Source organism: Malus domestica, chromosome 09 (assembly GCF_042453785.1).
Source record: "Malus domestica chromosome 09, GDT2T_hap1".
In the NCBI taxonomy this organism is placed as follows: domain Eukaryota; kingdom Viridiplantae; phylum Streptophyta; class Magnoliopsida; order Rosales; family Rosaceae; genus Malus; species Malus domestica.
In genome coordinates, this window is record NC_091669.1 from 16,007,098 (window position 1) to 16,028,831 (window position 21,734).

At 44.1% G+C, this 21,734-nt stretch overlaps 1 pseudogene; it reads left to right on the top strand.

The window, feature by feature from the left end:
- The first annotated feature begins 12,363 nt into the window (after positions 1-12,363).
- LOC103453689 (eukaryotic initiation factor 4A-like) lies at positions 12,364-18,316 on the top strand (annotated as a pseudogene).
- Positions 18,317-21,734: the final 3,418 nt, after the last annotated feature.

Consider the following 21,734-nt stretch of genomic DNA (forward strand, 5'->3'; position numbering starts at 1 on the left):
ACATATTGTGTTAAATACACCAAAGCCTTCTTCAGAAAGTTCTTTGAATTTTTTTCTTTTGTTGAAACTTGTATTGTTGAAGCTTTGTGAGTGAAGCATGTAGTTTGAGGTAGTGTTCTCTTAATTTCCCGAGTGAGGAAAACTTCTCGGTTGGAGACTTGAAAAATCCAAGTTACTGAGTGGTTGTGAGACTTCCGAGTATCAAGGTGCAGTAGCATATGGTGGGAGTCCCCCAAGTCTTCAGGCGAGGAGACTTGCCGAATGAGGTGTCTTGTTTGTTACTAATTTGTCAAAGTAACGAATCCTTGTTTCGATGTCACACATTCGTATATGCCTTATCTAAAAATATTTCCAACTTTTGTGTGTTTGATGCTGCATGCTATTGACTAGACAAGATCAAGTGCAATTAGTAGCTTTTCTCTCTTTTTGATGAGTACCTGTGTCCTACCCAGCTCCCTTGTTTGTGTTATTCTTCTTTTTCATCTTTTCTTTGGTGGAATTGCTTTTCGTTTCCACTAATCAGCCTGAGTGGATGCAATATAACACCATTCTCTATAGCTCAGATCGCAAAGTCGTCTTCATGAAAGTTGTTCCTTATCTTGTGAGCTACAACATATCCAAATTTGAGATCCATCGGAGTAGTACAACTCCAGAAATTCAGGTATGATGAGTAACTGTTCATCAATTTTCTGTTAACCTGTCAGACTTGTTGTGAGCTTCGAAACTCCATTTTTTCTTGTTCAGCTCAACATAGTTTCTTCATCGAAGTTGTTCCTCACCTTGTCAGCTACAACATATCCAAATTTGAGATCCATCGGAGCAGTACAAATCCAGAAATATCACAGTACAAATCCATCGGAGCAGTACATATCCAAATTTGAGATCCATCAAGATAGTTTCTTCATAGAAGTTGTTCCTTATCATCTCTTTCATGACATATCAAAAATTCAGAATGAACTAACGGTTAAATATTTCCAGATCTTCGAAACATCACAGCAGCTTTTAAATTTGCGGGAATCCGACTGTCGTGTTTGGAGCCTCAACACTTTAATTTCCGTCGCTCAAACAGAAACGATTCCTTCTTGAAAGTTGTTCATCTGCTCAAGAACTATAGGGTGTCCAAAATTCAGCTCCACTGGAGAAGAGCAAAGGTTGCAGAAATTTGATAGATGAAAGGAGGCGGAAGAGGAAGAGAGGGAAAGAGGTTGCTTGGGTTGGATTTCTAGTTAAACTTGGGATTTTGGCTTGTTGTTTGATTTATTATAATATGTTTGGAAACATATACATAATTGCTTGTTTGTTTATGACAGGGATGTTGTGGGTGTAGAACAAAACAAATGTTTGCGTTGACCCGTGTTTTTGTACAGGTTCAAGGGAATCTTGGTTTTGTGAACAAAATTTGTTTATTTGTCACAAGGTTTTGTGTTTGGGAAATAGTTTAATAGGTAAGGTTTATTGACTATAGATTTTTGCTTGGGTATATAGCGTGACTAGTTGAAGCTATTTTTAGGATAAAAAACTTGAATTAGCTTCGCACTATCTTGATGAAGAGTGTGCGAAGCTTTTATATGTTTTGGTGTTGAAATTTTGTATTGTAGGTGAAGCATTGGGGTTGAAGCTTGATAGGTGAAGCTTTATAGGTGAAGCTTTGTGTTTGAAGCTTTATAGGTGAAGCTTTGGGGTTGAAGCTTGATAGGTGAAGCTTTATAGGTGAAGCTTTGGTGTTGAAGCTTTATAGGTGAAGCTTTGTGTTTGAAGCTTTATAGGTGAAGCTTTGGGGTGGAACCTTGATAGGTGAAGCTTTGGGTTTGAAGCTTTATAGGTGAAGCTTTGGGGTGGAACCTTGATAGGTGAAGCTTTGGTGTTGAAGCTTTATATGTGAAGCTTTGGTGTTGAAGCTTTATAGGTGAAGCTTTGGGGTGGAACCTTGATAGGTGAAGCTTTGGGTTTGAAGCTTTATAGGTGAAGCTTTACGGTGGAACCTTGATAGGTGAAGCTTTGGTGTTGAAGCTTTATAGGTGAAGCTTTGGTGTTGAAGCTTTATAGGTGAAGCTTTGGTGTTGAAGCTTTATAGGTGAAGCTTTTGTTGGCACCATAAATTGATTTTGCTTCACACTATCTTGATGAATATAGTGCGAAGCTTTTGAGATTGATATTTGTCCTCCATTGATGAAGCTTTTGTTGGCACCATAAATTGATTTTGCTTCACACTATCTTGATGAAGATAGTGCGAAGCTTTTGAGATTGATATTTGTCCTCCATTGATGAAGCTTTTGTTGGCACCATAAATTGATTTTGCTTCACACTATCTTGATGAAGATAGTGCGAAGCTTTTGAGATTGATATTTGTTCTCCATTGATGAAGCTTTTGTTGGCACCATAAATTGATTTTGCTTCACACTATCTTGATGAAGATAGTGCGAAGCTTTTGAGATTGATATTTGTCCTCCATTGATGAAGCTTTTGTTGGCACCATAAATTGATTTTGTTTCACACTATCTTGATGAAGATAGTGCGAAGCTTTTGAGATTGATATTTGTCCTCCATTGATGATGCTTTTGTTGGCACCATAAATTGATTGTGCTTCGCACTATCTTGATGAAGATAGTGCGAAGTTTTTTTTTTTTTTTGATTGGTAGTTGAATCCCATTGATGAAGCTACTGTGTTCCCCCTTCGGATTTTTTTTTTTCGATTTTTTTTTTGAAGGGGGGACTGAAACATTTGAAATTTGAAACTCCCTAGTGTTAGAAGTTTGAAGATTTTCCATGTGGGGCTTTCTCACGGTTTGAATTTGAATTTTGAATATCAATAGCCATGTTGAACTATATATAAGAAGGATAAGTTTCCATTCTTTACCTTACCTTCATTTGCTCATCTTGTAGTGATTTTTGAAGACATAGTGCTCTTTACTTGAGAGGGATTCTGGCATTGCTTTGCTGCACCATCTTCAGGTTGGTAGTCTTCTCCACTAGATCAGATGTTTTCATTCTTGTTGAATTGTTTGAGTGTTCATGTATTTTGTTAAGAACATAATGAACTGGTTGAGCTTTTCTGCATGCCCTATGAGCTTCCTTATGTTTTGATCCTTCATGTAGTGATAGAGTTTGTTTCTGTTTGTTGTAGATGTCGGAGTCTGGAAGTCTTAGTGATGAGGGCTCCCTAGCTCTAGCTCTAGGTTTGAGCCTGCCATGTCAGGGTCTTCATGGCCTTTGTTAGAGTCTGGTATGAAAGAAACGTTGGATGATCCTCACAATTGTCAAACCTTAGCCAATATTGGTTCTTCCTCCATGCTAGTGGGTGAGGGGGTTGTTTGTGACGCCATACCCATATTTCTCTTTGAGTTCACAGCGGACCATTTAGAAAATAACTTGTTAGATAGCGAAAAGCAGCTTGAGGCCCTAAGGCGATCATGTAGTATCCCCCGTAGTGTAGGAATACGTTTGGTGCGTTGTGAAGAATTGCCTTTTGAGCCGTCCACGGGTCATGTTATGTTCTATACCCAGACATTAATGACCTTGGGGGTAAATTTACCTTTGCATCCGTGGTTGCAACGGATGCTGTCTTTTATTGGTTATGCACCGGGGCAACTCAACCCTGGTTTCTGGGATACCTTGATCGGGTTTTATATTATTTGGATGAAGTGTGGATTAGGTGAGCCTTCCTTCCATCAGTGGCGCTACTGTTATAAGATGCGCCCGGTGAAAGCATGTACTGGTTATGCCGAATGTGCATGTCGGAGTGAGAGAGAACGTGTTGTCTTTGATAAGAGAAAGGCGTACTGCACATGGAAGAAACGTTGGTGCTTTCTTTATAATGATTGGGAGCATGCTAAGGGTGTCACGCCTGAGTGACGTGTTCTTACTCACTTCCAGACTGTAGGTTGTAATGTATCCATTTTTTCATTATTTGCTATTGTTGTGATTTTCTCTTGCTTCTAAGATTTTTCTTCATGCAGTGACACGAGGCACCATCAAACTCTCCGGACAGGAGCTAGCTGATGTAGAGAAAGTGTTGAGGGTGCCCAAAGAAGATAGACACTTGGGTAAGCTACGACCCTTGTTTCGAAAGTACGGTTTCCAGCCCTTAGTTTCCGAGTGCCAGAGACGAGCGAGTAAGTTGTATCCTCACTTGATCCTTGTTCTTCCCTTTTTTTTTATATATAGATATATAATGTGGTATTTCTTACTTTGATTTTCCTTGTTCAGTGGAGAAGGTGGGCAAGAAAGTGGAGATTAGCACCAAGAAAATGAGAGTGCCCATGTTAGTTCCTTTAGAGACATCCTGTTTCACAAGGAAGCTCGTAAGCACCGAGTGAGACCAATCATTAAAACTAAGTCTCGAGAAGAAGTCCTCAAGGTTGCTGCCTCGAAGAAAGCTGAAGTTGAGGCCATTGGATGTGCTGCTGCCATAGTTGCCGGGGAAGATAGGCGATTGTTGCCTCCTCTTCCTACTATCAATCCTATCTTTCCTCCAGTTAGGGAGCACATTGGGCAGAAAGGTGATCCTAGTTCTAGCAGCAAGGGTAAAGATAAAGAAGAGGTTGGCAGTGTCCCTTGGAAGGATTTGAAGGTTGCCATGCGGCCAAAGGACTTTGGGTATATCAACAATTGCCTGGCAGGGCGTCGATTCACTTTTGATGAGCTCGGAGAGCCTTTAGCTAAAGATGAATCGGATTGTGACCGGATGTTGAAGCTGTCTTTATATGTGAGTGTTACTTTGTCATTTCCTTGTTTTCTCCTCTTTATTAGCATTATTTTGGTAGCGATGATCGTCTTGTCATGCAGGTCATGGCTGAGTATCTCGACAGACTGCGAGAGGCTGAGCGGTGCAAGGTGAAATTGAAAGAGAATAAGCAGCTTATGAATGATGCCAGGAAGACGAGTAAAGCTTTAGCTGAGGCCATCCAAGTCAGGGACCAACATTTTGAGAGTTTGAAAAGGCGGAATGGTGAGAACTTGAGACTCAAAGTACAGTTGGAGGCGACTAAGAAACAGTTGGAGACAACTATGCTCGAGGTTTCCAAGGTTAAAGGAGAGTTGGATAGTGCCTTGGTTGAGGTTTCTGAGCTGAAGAGTAGTATCCCGACTGAGAAGGAAGCTGCTGTGAAGGAGTTTTTGGGTTCCCCGGCCTTTCTCCATGTCCTTAGACCTCGCTGTACCCGGGAAGTTCACTTTGAAAAAAGGAAATGGATGGCTGTCCTTGATCGTTATGATGATGGAAGCGTTTTTCGAAAATACCGTGAAGAAATAGATGAGCATTATCGAAAAGGTGAAACCTTCAACCTTGTCGTTTATTCTAGCAGTGCAGATGAGTTTGGTGATGAGGCTAGTGCTGATGAGCAGAGTCATCAGGGTGATGATGAGTTTGGAAATGCAGAAAATGGCGGTAGGACTCATAGTGATATGATTAGGGGTTCAACCTCAGATGAGGATGACTAGAAGTGCTTTCACTTTATGCATGTACTCTACCTGCACTAGTTTGTTGTTTGTATGGCATGTGCCATGTGATAAGCCTGAGAGTTTTTTTTTTGTTTTGCGTGTTTATGAGTGTTTGTATTATCAAGCTTCAAGTGTTTGCATTATCAAGCTTCAAGTGTTTGCCCTATCATTGATGAATGTTTGGCTATGTTTGCATAGATCATTTGTATAGTCTTGTTGACACATACTTAGATTTTATTTTGTATTGGAAACATGTGCGCTGAAGCTTCAACACTTGAGTGTTTCATTGCTCAGAATGTAAAAGAGTTTAGGGCCGAGTTGGCTAAATCACCTTTTTATTGAATTCATACCAAATGGTCTTTGTTACATAGGATGCCGAACGGCTGTAGCTTAACACTTGTACAATGTGAGTCTATTTGTAATAGTGTTCAAGTGGTCAGCATTCCACGGATGGCCAAGGGTCTTGCCGTCGGAGCTTCTGAGCTTGTAGGAGCCAGGGCGGCTGATGCCGATGACCTCGAACGGTCCGTCCCAGTTAGGACTGAGTGTTCCTTCACTCGGGACCCTATCACAGAGTAATCTTTTCTTCAGTACCCAGTCTCCCACTTTGAAAGAGCGAGGTTTGACCCTTGAGTCGTAGTAGTTGGAAATGCGCTGCTTGTAGGTGACATTCCTCAGGTGAGCCTGATGTCTGTGTTCCTCGACTAGATCCAGGTTGACGGTGAATTGCTTGTCGTTCTCACTCTGCATGTAATTCTGGATTCAGTATGTTGCTTGCTCAAGCTCAACCGGGACAACTGCTTCTGTACTAAAAGCAAGTGAGAATGGAGTTTCTCCTGTGGAAGTCCGATATGAAGTGCGGTATGACCAAAGAACTTGGGGTACGAATTCTGGCCAACAACCTTTAGCTTTGTCCAAGCTAGTTTTCAGAGTGCGCTTGATTATTTTGTTAACGGCCTCGACTTGTCCATTAGACTGGGGATGGGCTGGAGAGGCAAAACATAAGTTGATGTTGAACTTAGAGCAAAACATCTTGAACTTCTTGTTGTCGAACTGCCGCCCATTGTCCGTGACTATCGCATTGGGAATGCCGAATCTGCAGAGGATGTTCTTCCATACAAAGTCTTCTATTTTTCCCTCAGTAATGGTTGCCAAGGGTTCTACTTCAGCCCACTTTGTGAAGTAGTCAACTGCAACTATTGCATAGCGGACCTTGCCCTTCCCTGCAGGCATTGGGCCGATCAAATCAAGTCCTCATTGGGCGAAGGGCCAAGGGCTGATCATATGAGTGAGCGGCTCGGGAGGGGAGTGAGGGATATTCTGATGGCATCTTGGTGGAGTGTTGGCCAATAGTATCCTTGGCGAAAAGTCTTGTGTGCTAGGGATCGAGACCCAGCATGATCTCCGCAGACTCCTTCATGTATTTCCCGAAGGACAATTTCCGCCTCCGCAGGTGTAAGGCATCTTAGATATGGCAGGGTAAAACCGCGCTTGTAGAGTTGGTCATTAATGATCAGGTAGCGGGCAGACTTGTATCGAATCTGCTTAGCTTGGACTTTGTCATTTGGGAGGGTGCCATGGGCAAGGAATTTATAAATTGGGGTGATCCAACTATCTCATTGTTGTAAATTGCACACCTCCGCGACCATGGTGTTTGGTGCTGCCAACAATTCGACATGAATTTTTCTCCCAATCTTGTCTTCCACTGCCGAGGCGAGGCGAGCCAAAGCGTCTGCATGACTGTTTGCCGCTTGAGGAACTTGGGTGATCTGGTAGTGGAAGTGCTTGAGCAAAAGTCGTGTTTGCGCAAGATATGCTGCCATGGAGTTATCCTTAGCATCAAAGTTATTCGTGACTTGGTTGACCACTAATTGGGAGTCACTGATGATATCAATTTGTTTAACCCCAAGGTGTTTGGCCAAACGTAAGCCTGCTAGAAGGGCTTCGTATTCGGCCTCATTGTTCGATGCCTTGAATTTGAAACGAAGAGCGTATTCTATCGCCACTTTGTCGGGGGTAGTGAGGACTAATCCTGCTCCGCAACCCTGTTGGTTGGATGAGCCATCAACATACAGATTCCATGCTGGGGTTTTTTATTCTATCTTTTGAGCTTCCGATGGTAATGAAGCTACTGCTTCAGGTGTAGAAGCAATGTCAACAGGATATGTGAAGTCGGCGATGAAATCTGCTACTGCTTGCCCCTTTTCGGCTGGTTTTGGTTGGTAGGAGATGTCAAACTCACCCAATGCTATCGCCTATTTGATCATTCACCCAGAAGTGTCAGGACTCTGGAGTATCTGTCGAAGAGGGTGATTGGTAAGCACGATGATGGCGTGTGCTTGGAAATAAGGGCGAAGTTTTCGAGCAGACATGACTAATGCGAGAGCTAATTTTTCAATGTTGGAGTATCGTGTCTCCGCATCTTGTAGGGCCTTGCTAGCGTAGTAGACGGGCCGTTCGACACCACTGTCCTTTCGAATAAGAACAGAACTGACTGCTGAAGCCGAAACCGATAGATAGATAATGAGAGTGTCACCAACTTCTGGTTTGGAGAGCAGATGGGCTTTACTCATGTACTCTTTGAGGTTCTTGAATGCCTTGGCACATTCCTCCGTCCATGTAATGTACTTCTTATTTCCCTTGAGTGCTTTGAAGAAAGGAGCACATCTGTCTGTGGCCTTAGATATGAATCTGGTTAAGGCTGCCACCTTGCCAGTAAGGCTTTGGATGTCTTTTGAAGTTACTGGCTTTTTCATGTCGAGGATTGCTTTGATCTTTTCGGGGTTAGCTTCAATGCCTCGTTGGCTAATCATGAAGCCTAAGAATTTGCCAGAGCCCACGCCGAAGGCACATTTGTTGGGGTTCAACCTCATTCGATACCTCTTTAGAATGGTGAAAGTTTCAGATAGGTTGGTGATGTGTTGGTTAGCATGTTTGCTCTTGACTAACATATCATCAACGTAAACTTCCATGCTCTTCCCAATCTGTTCGGCGAACATTAAATTGACCAGTCTCTGATAAGTTGCTCCTGCATTCTTTAGGCCGAAAGGCATGACTTTGTAGCAATATAGTCCCCTGTCAGTAGTGAAAGCTGTGTGTTCTTGGTCTGAGGGGTTCATGAAGATTTGGTTGTATCCTGAATAAGCGTCCATGAAGCTCAAGAGCTCACACCCTGCCGTAGAGTCTATAAGTCTATCAATGAGAGGAAGGGGGAAACTATCATTCGGGCATCCTTTGTTTAGGTTGGTGTAGTCGACACACATTCTCCATAAGGCCTTTTGAAGCAGGAGACTTTCCTTGGTCAGATTTTTCTTAACAAGGACAACATTTGCTACCCATGTTGGGTAATTGACTTCACGGACGAAGCCTATGTCCTTGAGTTTTTCAACTTTTGCTTTCATCGCCTCGTATCGTTCAACATCATAAGATCTTCGCTTCTGTTTTACTGGTTTGGTCTTGGGATCAATACTCAAGTGGTGACAGATGATATCGGGAGAGATGCCCGGCATATCTTATCTTTATATGACCAAGCGAAGACCTCGGCGTTCTCTTGCAAAAATGAGATCAGCGACAACCGAAAGGGTGGTGACAAAGTGGTGCCAATCTTCACCATGCGATCTGGATGGTCTTTGGAGATAGAGACATTCTCTAACTCTTCAGCGGGTTGTGCTTGCTGGGTGAAGGAGTCATCTCGAGGGTCATCGGGTTGACTGTTGCCATTATGAAGATCCGAGTTGGCTTCATCTGGACTGGTCTTTACTACTTGGTTATGTATAGAGAGGGTCTCCTTGGGGACATGCAGGTGTTGTTGCTTAACTGAAGTGTTGTAACATGATCGAGCACTAAGTTGATCTCCCCTGATGTATCCATTGCCGAAAGGGGTTGGAAACTTCATTAACAACATATGTGTGGATACCATGGCCTTGAGATCATTGATGCCTATGCGCCCAAAGATGACATTGTATTCTGTCGGGCAATTGACCACTAGGAAGTTAGTGGTAATAGTAGCTGTGTAGGGGCCTGTACCAATGGTGAGGGGTAAGTGTATACTCCCTAAAGGTTGCACGATATCGCCAGAGAAGCTTATCAGAGGAGAAATCGAGCGATCGAGCAAGTGTTCAGCTACATTAAGTGCCTTGAAAGCTTCAGCAAACATGATATTGACTGAAGCACCTGTGTCTATCAGGATTCGTTTCACATCAAAATTTGCTATGTGAGCCTCCACGATCAGCGGGTCGTTGTGAGGGTAAATGATACCTCTTTCTTCCTCAGGGTAGAAACATATTGGATCCCAGTTAGACTTTTGATACTTGCCTCCCCTGATGTCTTCCACGTGAAACACTTGATGGCCAGGTCTCAAAGTTCGTTCACTGTTTTTCATGGCCCTATTGGAAGATTCAGACATAGGTGTGCCGCCGCTTATGGAGTATATCACATTCACCTGGCGTTGGTTACGGTTATCCCTTGGAGGGTGAAAAAGGAACTGATCAATTTTTCCTTCACGTGCCAAAGCTTCAATATGATCATGGAGGATGATGCATTTCTCACCATCATGGCCATTATACTCGTGGTAGCAACAAAACACTCCCGTGTTGTTTGTGGACTTGTAATTTGGCTGTCTTGGCTTTGGCTTTGGTATCAGGTGAGCTATATTGGGGTAGATGGCCGCGCATGTAGCGTTCAAAGGTGTGTATGTCTCATACCTCGGGGTAGGGCCTGTCTTGACACGTGATTGGCCCACTGCGTTGACTGCCTGGGGACAGGCGTTATTGTGATGATATCCTGAGTTATTGCGATAGTGCCCCTTATTCTTTTTATTAAAATGAGATTGGTGAGGATGGAAATCTTTCCTTTTGCCCTGGGATTGATATGTCTGTTGACTTCTGTAGGGGGTTTCCCTTGATATGTCCTTGCCTCGGCGGAGGCATGGTTGTAAGCTTGTGCCATCACCTCAGAGTAAGTCTTCCAAGTGTTGGCATTGATCATGTACTTGAAGAAACAGTCACGTAAGCCTGCCGTGAAAGCCTTGAGGGCGGTCTTGTCATCTGCCTCAGCGCAACGAGAATACTCATAGCTGAAGCGGCCAGCATACTTTCGTAATGACTCGTCCGGCTTCTGGCGAATAGTGTACAAGTCATCTGCGGAATGCAAGCGATCGGTCTGAAAGATGTGTTGAGAGACAAACAGCTTCCTCAACTCTTCAAATGAGTCTACTGTCTCAGGTGGAAGACGGCAATACCAGTTTAAAGCTCCGCCAGAGAGGGTAGAGGGGAAGAGAAGGCACCGTTCTTCGTCGGTGTGTCTCCGGTATACCACGGTGGACTCAAAGAGGTTAAGGTGTTCAATCAGGTTTTCCTTTCCAGTATAGAGTTGTAAGCCAAGCTTCTGCTTTGTCTTTGCTTGGAGGGGGGTGTTGAGGATCCTTCTTGTGAGGGGGCCAGGCCTGGGTTGGTTCCAGTCAGGTATCTCGGCTTGACGTTCAGCCTTCAACTTGTTTACTTCCTCCAGGAGCTGTAGGACAAGGGGGTCCTGAGTGGAGTCATGCACCACTGAAGTTTTCTTTCGTAAGTCCCCATCGCCTTTTGTAAGTAGGAAAGTTTGATCAGGATAGCGTGATTTTTCCTTGGACTCGCCACACTGACTCCTAGAGTGAGTATGTTGGAATATTTCCGAGTCCCCTGTACCTTCATGTTCTTCTGGGACTTGTTGCCCATTCCCTAGATTGGCTGCTGGCCTGGGTCGTGGAAGAGGACCGAGTCTTTCAGAAACTCTCGGGTCATTGATCTTCGAGCTTACGTGGATGAGATTCTCTCGACGTTGCTTTAGGAAGTCTCGACAATCGCGATAGACGACTTTTGATCCTTCCACTCCCTCTGTGAAGAGGTGTTTTCCTCTACTTCTTCTGCTTCGGGTTGAAGCAGCTGGGTTGAGAGAAGTCTCATGTTGATTATCACATTGATGTGTAGCTCGATCCCTATCAGGGATGTCCGTGTTGGATATCGGTGACCCTCCGTGTTGGGGGGCATTCAGATGATTGTTGACCTCAACAGGGGCGACGAGCTTGTGTGTTTGAGCATGCCTACCCTCGTGAAGCATCTCGAAAAGTTTTTCATATTGTTCCTGGAGGACCTCATTCTTCATCGCTATCTTGTTGTTCTGAACCTCTAGCTCATCGACTTTAGCTTGAAGAGTAACTCTATTTCCCTCCTGCTTTTGTTGCTTCATACTAGGTCCAAGGGGGGTGTCATTTTGTGTGCTATGGCTTCTTTTGCTCCCCATGTCGGAGAGAGATGCTTGGCCAAAAGAGAGTGTACGAGCGGTGGAAACCAGCTTGACAAAGCTGAAGAGAGTGGGAATAAGTGTCGTTTCCCACAGACGGCGCCAAATGTTGATGCACAAAATCAGCGAGGACTTTGGTACAACAAAAAGTGTCAGGTTTGTGACCTTCGCTTGGTTGCTTCGATCACTCGTGACGATAAGTATGTAAATGAATAGAGACAGAGAAGCAAACACAAGATATACGTGGTTCACCCAGATTGGCTACGTCCACGGAGTAGATGAGTTCTCATTGATTGTGAAGGGTTTACACAAATACAAAGTTCAAGCTCTCCTTTTGGGAGTTCTAGTGAATAGTTTAGTACAAAATGACATTAGAGAATATTATGGGAGAATGATCCCTATTTATAGAAGAGAGTTTCTAGTTTTGTTCTGACATTGACACGTGTCGTGTTGTGATTGGCTTCTGATGTTGACACGTGTCGCGTTGTGATTGGCTTTTGATGTCGACACGTGTCGCATTGTGATTGGCCTCCTGGTTGAAGGGAAGCTCTTCTGGGTCATTGACGGTATAACGTTGACCGGTGCTCAGTAGTTTCGGGATTGGTCAAGTATGGTACAAACAAGGTTCATTAAAGTTTCGATTATATGGGGTTGCAAGAAAATTTTCTAAGGGGCATTTATGCTTATGGTAGGAATTTAATTTCTGTTTGTCAAGTTTAGATTATCGGTTTTCCCAGTAGGCAACATCACCACTTATTTGCTTCAAAACTTTAGGGTCCGTCTGATAACCATTTCGTTTTTAGTTTTTAGTTCTCACTTGTCCTCGCCATTTCCTTTTTCAAGACGAAAAGTGTGCAATTTTTTTTTTTAAATTTTTATTTTTGGTGTGTGAAGGTTTTAAGAAGCCTTATACAATTCAGAAAAGGGGCATTGTTCCATTCTGCAGAGGTCTTGATGTTATTGAACAGGCTCATCCTGGAACTGAGAAAACAGCAGCTTGCTGCAATGGAATTTTGCAGCGACTTGATTATGGTCTAAACCAGTGCCAGGCATTGGTGTTGACACCTAGGAACGATTTGGCGCTGCAGACGGAGAAGCTTATGCGAGCACTTGGCAAATATCTCAGCGTGAGGGTTCTTGCTTGTGTGGGCGGGGCAAGTGTTCATGAAGATAAATTCTTCAAGCTGGTGTTGTTGTCGTTGGCACTCCCTGCTCTGTATTTGACATGTTTCACTGGGAGGCACTTTGCGGGGATCATATTAAGATTTTCGTACTGGACGAGGCTGATGAATTGCTTACTGGTGGTTTTGAAGACCAGGTTTGTTGTTAAGAATATTTTCTTGTCGGCCTGGCTGACATGTTAGACTGCCAATTTAGACCGACCGCGAGGTGAAATAAGATTTCACTGCATGGTTGCCCTTTTTCTCCTACTAATTTTGTGGTTTCGATTTTTGTTTGACTTGCAATTTAAATGTCCTAACAATATTGATGTTTTGATGGTCAGATCCGTGACATTTTCGTGCCGCTGCCATCAGTTCAGGCTGGCTGTTCTCTGCTACAATGTCCCCTAAATGCCTTGTAATCACAAGGAAGTTTATGAACAAACCCGCAAGGATCTTCCAAAAGCCGCCTGATGAGCTCAACCTCGAGGGTTTCAACCAATTTTATGTCGATGTTGATCAAGATAGATGGAAGATTGAGAAAATTACTGAGCTCTATCACTCAAGCTGTCATTTTTGTTAACACAACCGACAGGGTGGCAGTGGCTTGCTGACAAGATGCGACACCGCAACCACGCTGTCTCGGCCATCCATGCTGACATGGACTGGGACACTTTTGATGCAATTGTACGTGAATTCCATGCCGGTTCTTGCCGTGTTCACATCACCGACGATTTCATGGTGGATTGTATAGATGCTCCGCCGCCGCAGCAGCAAGAATCTGTTATAGTAGTAAACTATGATTTGCCGGATGATTTGGAAGATTATGTTCATCGATTGGGACCGAGCTTAAGGTTTAGAAGAAAAGGTCATGTCATTTGCTTTGGGGCGAGGGAGGAGGAGAGAAAGCTGCATGACATTCAGAGGTTTTACAATGTGGACATCAAGGAGCTGTACCCTCATTCCATATGAGGAGCTCATTTTTTCCTACAATTCCTTTTCTTTTTTGGGGCATTTTTTTTTAATTGAGGATGAAGTGACATGGAAAATAGGTCTGTACAGGTTTTTTTTAATTTATTTTTTATTATTTTTTTATGTAACAATATATTTACATTAAAGGTAAGTCTCTAAAGAGTTGGACACTATTTAATATGTATATATTTATTAACTAGCTTGAGTCATTACAATTATATCAAAATTCTATTATGTGTTGGTATGACACATAATTTGGTCTCACAAATCCAATTAAATATTTTCACGTGGATTAAAAATATTTAAATAATGAAAAAAGAATTTTTGCGTATGTATATTTAAAAACTATTTTTTTTTTGTTTTGAACCTTATGGTGGGCTTAGCCTCACAATAAGCTAACAATATTGTGGTTCGTATTCGTCTTTGGCGAGAATCGAACTAAGAACTCTCACTTACAAATAAAGAAGAATACATGTTGACCCTGAAAACTACCAAGCCTATGTGGCGCGCAGGCCGAATAATCTATGAGCTAACTACGTCCTTCAGTTGAATGCAGGGCATGCCAACTCGTCGGTCGAGGAGTAAAAATATGCTGATGTTGTGCTGAGTGCGCGGTCGACTTCTGCGTCTTGCGATTGCGACCGAGGAAGGAACACGTCTCGGCCTCTTGGGTTTTCGAACCTGAAGACAAGGCTACTATTCTTACGAAGTTCACAAATCGTCGTCGTCGGATTCGGTCACAGTGATGGTATTCGTCAGAGTAAACTCACACCGAATCGACACCATAGTGTAAGGGCATAAATACTCAAAGCGGATATATGTCTTAACAATAAACGTGGTTCGGCCGTCGGAATGCTGAGCTCTAAATCCCATTTGAGAGTATCCAATCATAAACTAACTCGGCGTGCAACATGCTGAGCCTAATAAACTGTAACACCTCACTTCACCGAGAAGGCTAATGAGATGACCTCGACCAATAAGAATTCGGGAATCATTTTTCGACCGAGACTTAGATAGATAACCAGTCACCATCGACGCAGTGCTATCTATGCCGACTGAAGATGCTGCAAGACTGGTTGGTTCTACGGTGATAGTGCTTTCTATGCCGACTGAAGATATCACTGGTTGCCTTCACAGTGCTGTTTATCCAAACTGAAGGTGTGTCAGCAAAAAAAGAAAAGGAAAAAGTCTTAAGGTTGTTGAGAAAATTTGTGCAGGGCAGTTGTGTGTTGAATTGAAGAGGGTCTTGAACGATGCACATCCTCCTCTATTTATAGCATCAGGTACTTTCTAGATCGAATTAAAACCCTACTTGGATTAGGATTGCTTCTTCTAATCAAACACCATCTCGACCAGTCCTATTTTCACTATGACTTTGAACCCAGTCCTTTATCAAGCCGGATTCACTTTCGGGTTATGAATATCCATATCTTGCCGAGACTCCTTATTGCGCTAGGATTCAGTTACTCATCTCACAGCATGACTTGACCGACCTAGATTAGGAAGCCAATGAACTAAACGATCCACGGTAACCATTTCGTAAGGCTTTTCGGGCCGAGATTTGGGCCTAAACATTGCCCCCTCGCTTCTGAGGACTTTTTCAGCCTGAAGTCTCTGGCCCAGCCCTGACCTTGAAGAAGCGACACCAGGCTCCATTTCCTGAGGTGCACTTATGAAGCACGATTGCACGATCTTGTTCTCGTCAGATATCTCGCCAAGTGTCATATTCTCAGCATGACCTGAAGTGTCCTTTCATCATTACCCCTTGATCCGCGAGATTTTTGAATTTCTCAAGACGTGTGGATGTCCAAATGTCCTCAAATCATTATACCTGTCGCCGCATGCCATCATGCAACCTCGATTTGCAAATCTTTCGGTACTCTCGAGATCGTGCGGACACCAAAACGTCATTTCTTCATAAAAGGACACCGTCACGATATCATCATGACCCCTTAATATGCGAGTTTTTTGGTTCTTTCTCCTGGGTTTGTTAATATTCTTCATCATTCCATAATTATTAGCGATTTTCCCGATCACTCTCCCCGTTTGGTCTTCCATTCCACGAGTCTATAAATACCCGGCCTTCTATTATTCATTCTTTACGTTTTCAAATTTTCCAAACTTTCTCTTGTTCAAAAGATTAAAAGAAAATACCCTAACTTTCTCCCAGAAAGCCTTAAAACCATTCTAATGGCCTCATTCATCTCCAAGCTTTCTAAAGAATGCGACAAATGCGGGGCAATCATCGACCAACGCTTAATCAAGACTCTGCGCTTTGAGAGCGACATGAGCACCCCTACCAGATCCTTGGTCCATTTTTTAAAGAAGCAGTGCCACCGGCTATCACCGAACTCTTCAAAGAGCAGTATCTAACACCTCTACTGCAAGGGTTCGAATGGTCGATGTGGGATTCAACAAAGCCCCAAGGCTCCTGGCCCTCGACCACTGTGACTTGGGCAGCCTGGGTTGCATGGATGGAAAAGATCTTCGGTGAGCAATGGAAAGCTCTTGGCATTTATGATACCATTCGTCTTTCGTCTATGGAGTTTTTTGTAGACAAAGAGCTTTTTATGGCAGCCTCAAGCTTCTGGTGCTTAGCCACCAACACTATGGTCCTTCCCCTCGGCCCTATGTGTCCTACTATCCTCGACATTACTGCGATCCTAAGGACTTCCCCTTTTGGCATCTCGATTGACGCTACCCTCTCTGGGTACCCATCGACCATCGACCTGAGGCACTTTTCAACGATCGAGCCATCGAAACGCTGAGCGTAGAGGGTCAAGAACCCTTAAATGAGGAAGGTAAGAAACTGTATAAGAACTTCCTCAACTACAACACTCTTTACCTTCACTTTTCCGGCCGAGGTGAGGAGAACCTACGGCGGGGAGAACACGAAGCCTTCATCTTCTATTGGTATAACAAATTTATTTGTTGTACCAAATCCAACAAATGCTTGGCCGAGAACATGCTGGTGGCTGAAGCCCTGGCTAGCGATCACACCCTGGTGCTTAGTCCCGCCATTCTTGCCTATCTCTTACACCGTTGGCCGAGATGACCCTTCACAAGATCGACCCACGACCCCCTCTGGGTATTCCAACTCTGGCTGCAGGTTTATTTCGTCACCCTTTGGCCAGAGCTTGCCAGCTTCTCGACTATTGAAGCGCTCGGCCTTCAAGTGGCTTCTCGACCAGTACCTCCTTACCAAGCTGAAGACGTGTTAAGATACTTCTTTGGCCTTGATGCCATTTTCGATGATGAATTCTTGATCTGCCGTCGTCAAGAATATCCTTTGTCGATCAAACTTCCCACATCAACATGGAGTCCAAATGATGATGCTGATCTCCGTCAATCTTAGGGGTCATTTGTGCTTACTTGCGACCTTCCTCTTGGGTGTGACGCGCACCGAGCAAATTGGGAAGTATATCACCCCTAATTCACTGCTCGACAACTCGGCTATCTTCAAGGTTGACCGGTGCCTCTTCTTACCTCTCGCTCCCTGCTGATCCGAGGACGCCTATCTGGCTCTTCAGAGAAAGAGTGCAAGGATGCCAAAAAGGAGTTTCAAGAACGGTGCCAAAAATTCCGCCTTCGACCAACCGTTCCAGAATCCCTTAGCACTAACACTTTCAGTGATTGGTGGGAAGAATATACCCAAAAATTTTTTGGTGCTTCGGTTGAAGACGTCCTGAACAAGATCTTCGGCGGTCGACCTAATAAGGCTTCTGCCCCTAATATCAAGGTAACGGTCTATTTCTACCTTCTTCCTTCGACTTTGAACTCTACTAATTTTCTTTTGCTTTCTCAGGCAGTCGGTCATGAAAAAGGCAGAAGTGGTTGCTGCGGCTGGGAAAAAATCGATCATCTCCAAAAGGGCTAAGATAACCGCGCAGGCCTTGCTGAGCAAACGACTTTGTCAAGAGGCCGAGACGGCCGTCAAACCCTCTCAACCCGTAAAACGGGTCAAGAAACTGGCGAGGAAAGGAGAACAGGAGATTCATGTTATCTCCAGTCAAACCACAAGAGCGACGACTCCTAGTGTTTCCCCTTCTACCCCTGTCGTCCAAGCTTCGACAGAGAAACAGCCAATTCCGGCTAAAGAAATCGCCCATGTACACCCTATTTCTCAAGTCGTTAGACCAGTTGTTGCTCCACTGGTCGAAGTGTCTGCAGCTTCAGGGCCAGCTGTTGCTCCTGTCTTAGAAGGGATGACCTCCTTGGCCGAGAAAAATCTCCCCAAAAATCCAAAACACATGGCAGTCGTTCTAGAAGAGAGCGACGAGAGTGATGAGGTTCCCCTGACGAGTCACCTTCAACCACGCAATCCACCTCCCCCTATGCCCGAGGCAGTTGTCCAAGTCGACCCTTCTACGATTGATCGTGGTAAACGACCTGCCGTAGAGCCAGAAGCGACGGCGGAAACACCCGTTCATCCGCAGGACCAGGACCTCAACATTCCTCCCCAATAAGCCACTTCGGCCTTCGTAAGTACCCCTACCGCTTTTCTTTGGTTACGTTTCTACCTTAGAACTCTAAACCAGGAAGATACCAAATGTTAGGTGCCTACCTATTCTTTTCATCGAAATTTCTACGCGCCGAAAGGTTTTATCTATATTTCTTGGCCGCCGTAGTGGCCATCGAACTTAGATAACCTTCATCGACCGTGTGAATTGAGAAGCAGTCTAAGACACTGGGCTTGGCCATTAAGCTCTTTAAGTTCGAGCAACGAACCCGAAGACATGGCTGAAGTCTCATCTCGGCAGGTTTAAAACAAAAACTTTCTTGCTATATTCTTTCGTGATTTCCTTGTGCTTAAACTGATTTTTATGTGTGTAGCCTTCATGGGAAGTCAAGTTTAAAGCTCTCTTGTCAAGCACTTCTAGAGCGATTGGCCCTTCGGCTACTATAATTCAACCTGCGAATTTAACTGCTCTGGTTCGGCTACAAGAAGTTTTATCTCTCTCGGCGTCACAAGTCCTTGAGCGCAAAGGTCTTGATTTGTTAGGTGCATGCCTAAACGACCTCAGAGCAGATGGTCAAATAAGCGCCGAGGCTATCATTCAGGCATCGTCCGCCTTGGAACGAGTTCGGGAATCCTTTAGTGTTCTCGAGAACGCTCTTCAGGCTGATAATGATTTGAAAGCTGCCATGGCCGTCCAAGACACTCTTTGTCCGAAGATCGATGCTTTAAAGGTGAAAGGGGAAGCCTTAGTCGACCTCGACCGTCAAATGGTCGAATTGGCAAAACGAAGGTCGGCTATTGCTTCTGAGCTTGTGAAGGACTTCGAGTCAGGCGGTAAAGATTATTTTGACCGAGTATGCGGTGAACGCGAAACGAGTTGAGCAGCTGAAGATGGACAAGAAGAATCGGCAGGTCGAGGTCATAATGGGCGAGGTGCGATGGCTGGAGCTGAAGACCCTTCTTGGAACTTTTCTTCCTTCATCACCCTAAAATGATTTGACTGTAAACCAGTTTATTAATGAAACGAGTTTTTATTCTTGCATCTCCCATGTGACTGGGTAATATTTCTTTAAGAACTTTCCATTAATTGGCAACATGTGAATAACACAGGTTCGATCTCTAAGATGGTATGCCTCATTGCCGAGGACTTCATGGACGACGAATGGTCCTTCCCAATTCGGTGACTATTTGTCGAACCTGGGGTCTTTAATTCCCACGGGTAGGTCAGTTTGCCAAACTAATTCTCCCTCGTCGAGCGTTTTTTGTTTGACCTTTTGATTATACGCTCGCTCGACAATTTTCTTTTGTGCCACTAGAAGGTTATAAGCATCTAGCCGATCTTTTTCCAAATCTTCTAACTCTTGTAACATGGCCTGGTTGTATTCGGCGTTGGAAAAACTACTCTGCTCGATCACGTGTAAAGAATTTACACTTAGCTTGACTTTTAACATTGCGTCATGTCCATAAGTTAACGCATATGGGGTAGTCCCCGTTGCCGAACGAGGTGAAGTCCGGTATGCCGTTAAGGCTTCATTCAATTTTAAATGCCACATGCCAGGTCTTTCTTTTATCATTTTTCGAGAATACCGATCAAAATCTTATTACTTGTTTCGGCTTGTCCATTTGCTTGTGGATAGTATGGTGTGGACTGCTCAAGCTGAATTTTCAAGCTCGCTGTATACTCTTTGAACCTTTCGGCTGTGAAAACTGTGCCATTTAGTGAAATAATCCCCAAAACTGGTACGCCGAACTTGGTCACAATATGTTCATCCCCAAAATCGCAAACCTCATTGCATGTTAATTCGGCATATGATTTTGCTTCGACCCACTTAGTGAAATAATCCGTTGCCACGAGTATCCATGCATGTTTCGTTGCTCCAGAGGATGGTGTGATTTTACCGATCATGTCTATTGCCCATCCTTTGAACGACCAAGGTTTGGTGACCGAATGAGACCGAATAAAGTAATTCAGCCGGGGCCCTTTGGATGGGTCCATGAATTTGACACTAGACGCATCTTTGTGCATACTCGATACAATCTTTCAATATGCTTGGCCAAAAGTAACCATGCCGGCGAAGTAGCCAACGCATCTTGCGTCCTGATTGATGGGCTCCACAAATTCCTTCATGTACCTCTGTGATTGCTTGGGCGGCTTCTTGCGGGCTGAGACATAATAGTAATAAACCATCATCGCCTTTTTGATACAACTCATTCTGGTAGGAGACACAGTTTGTGGCATGGACCTTTGTCTTTCTGTCGTGTTTGCCTCCGGGATTATCAAGGTATTGCATAATTGGCCTTCTTCAGTCGTTTGGTAGTGTCTCGATCGCGCAAACATCTACAGGATCTTTCCGTTCCAACAACGAAGGTAAGGACATTACCCGTGTACGGATGACTTGGTCTCGCTGAAGGACTTGCTGATTAACCAAAGCCGGATACGATTGCCGTAAAACGGGTATCATTGGTCCATTCTTGCCCCCCAGGAGTTGTACTTCGAAGGCTATCTGAGCGAGTTTGTCTGCGACGGTGTTCTGTCCACGGGAAATATGATTGAACGTGATACCGTCGAATGACTCGGCCAAGTAACTGGCCACCATGTGATAGGGCGCTAAAGTGCAACTCATGCATCGAAAAGTTCCATTAAGTTGGTTAATCACAAGCTCCGAATCTCCGAAGGCGAGGACGCGAGCGGCATGCAAATCATGAAGTACGCTAAGGTCGATAACAAGGGCTTCGTACTCAGCCTAATTGTTGGTACAATCAAAATCCAACTTGAGGGAAAAGAACCAACGATGTTAGTGTGAATACGGGAGTACGATCCCTACACCGGTCGATGTTGACGTGCTGGAACCATCGAAATACATCGTCCAATAATTGTCACGTGCTTCCACCATTCCAATTTCAACATCGTTGCCCTCGAACCCATATGGAGAAGGGCGGTAGGCTAAGAAATCAGCAAGCGCTTGTCCTTTGACGGCTTTTTATGGGACGTACTGCAAACTAAACTCCGATAGTGCCAATGTCCATTTCCCGATTCGGCCTTTGACTATTGGCCGAGTAAGCATATATCGAATAACATTTGTCTGGGCGATGACCTACGTAACGGATGAGAGCATATAATGTTAGAGTTTTGATGTGGCGAAGAACAAAGCCAAGCAAAGCTTCTCAACTGGTGAATAATTGATCTCTGGAGGATTGAGGTGTCGGCTAAGATAGAAAATAGCTTGTTCTCGCCCAGTGTCAGTATCTTGTGCGAGGAGGCAACTGATGGATTCTTCGGCCGCTGAAATGTAAAGCTTAAGGGGTTTATCGTGTCGAGGCGGTACGAGGACAAGCGGAGTTGCAAGAGCAACCTTGATTTACCTAAAAGGCGTTCGATGGTCTTCACGCCATTCAAACTTATCTGAGTCCTTAAGTTTCAAAAG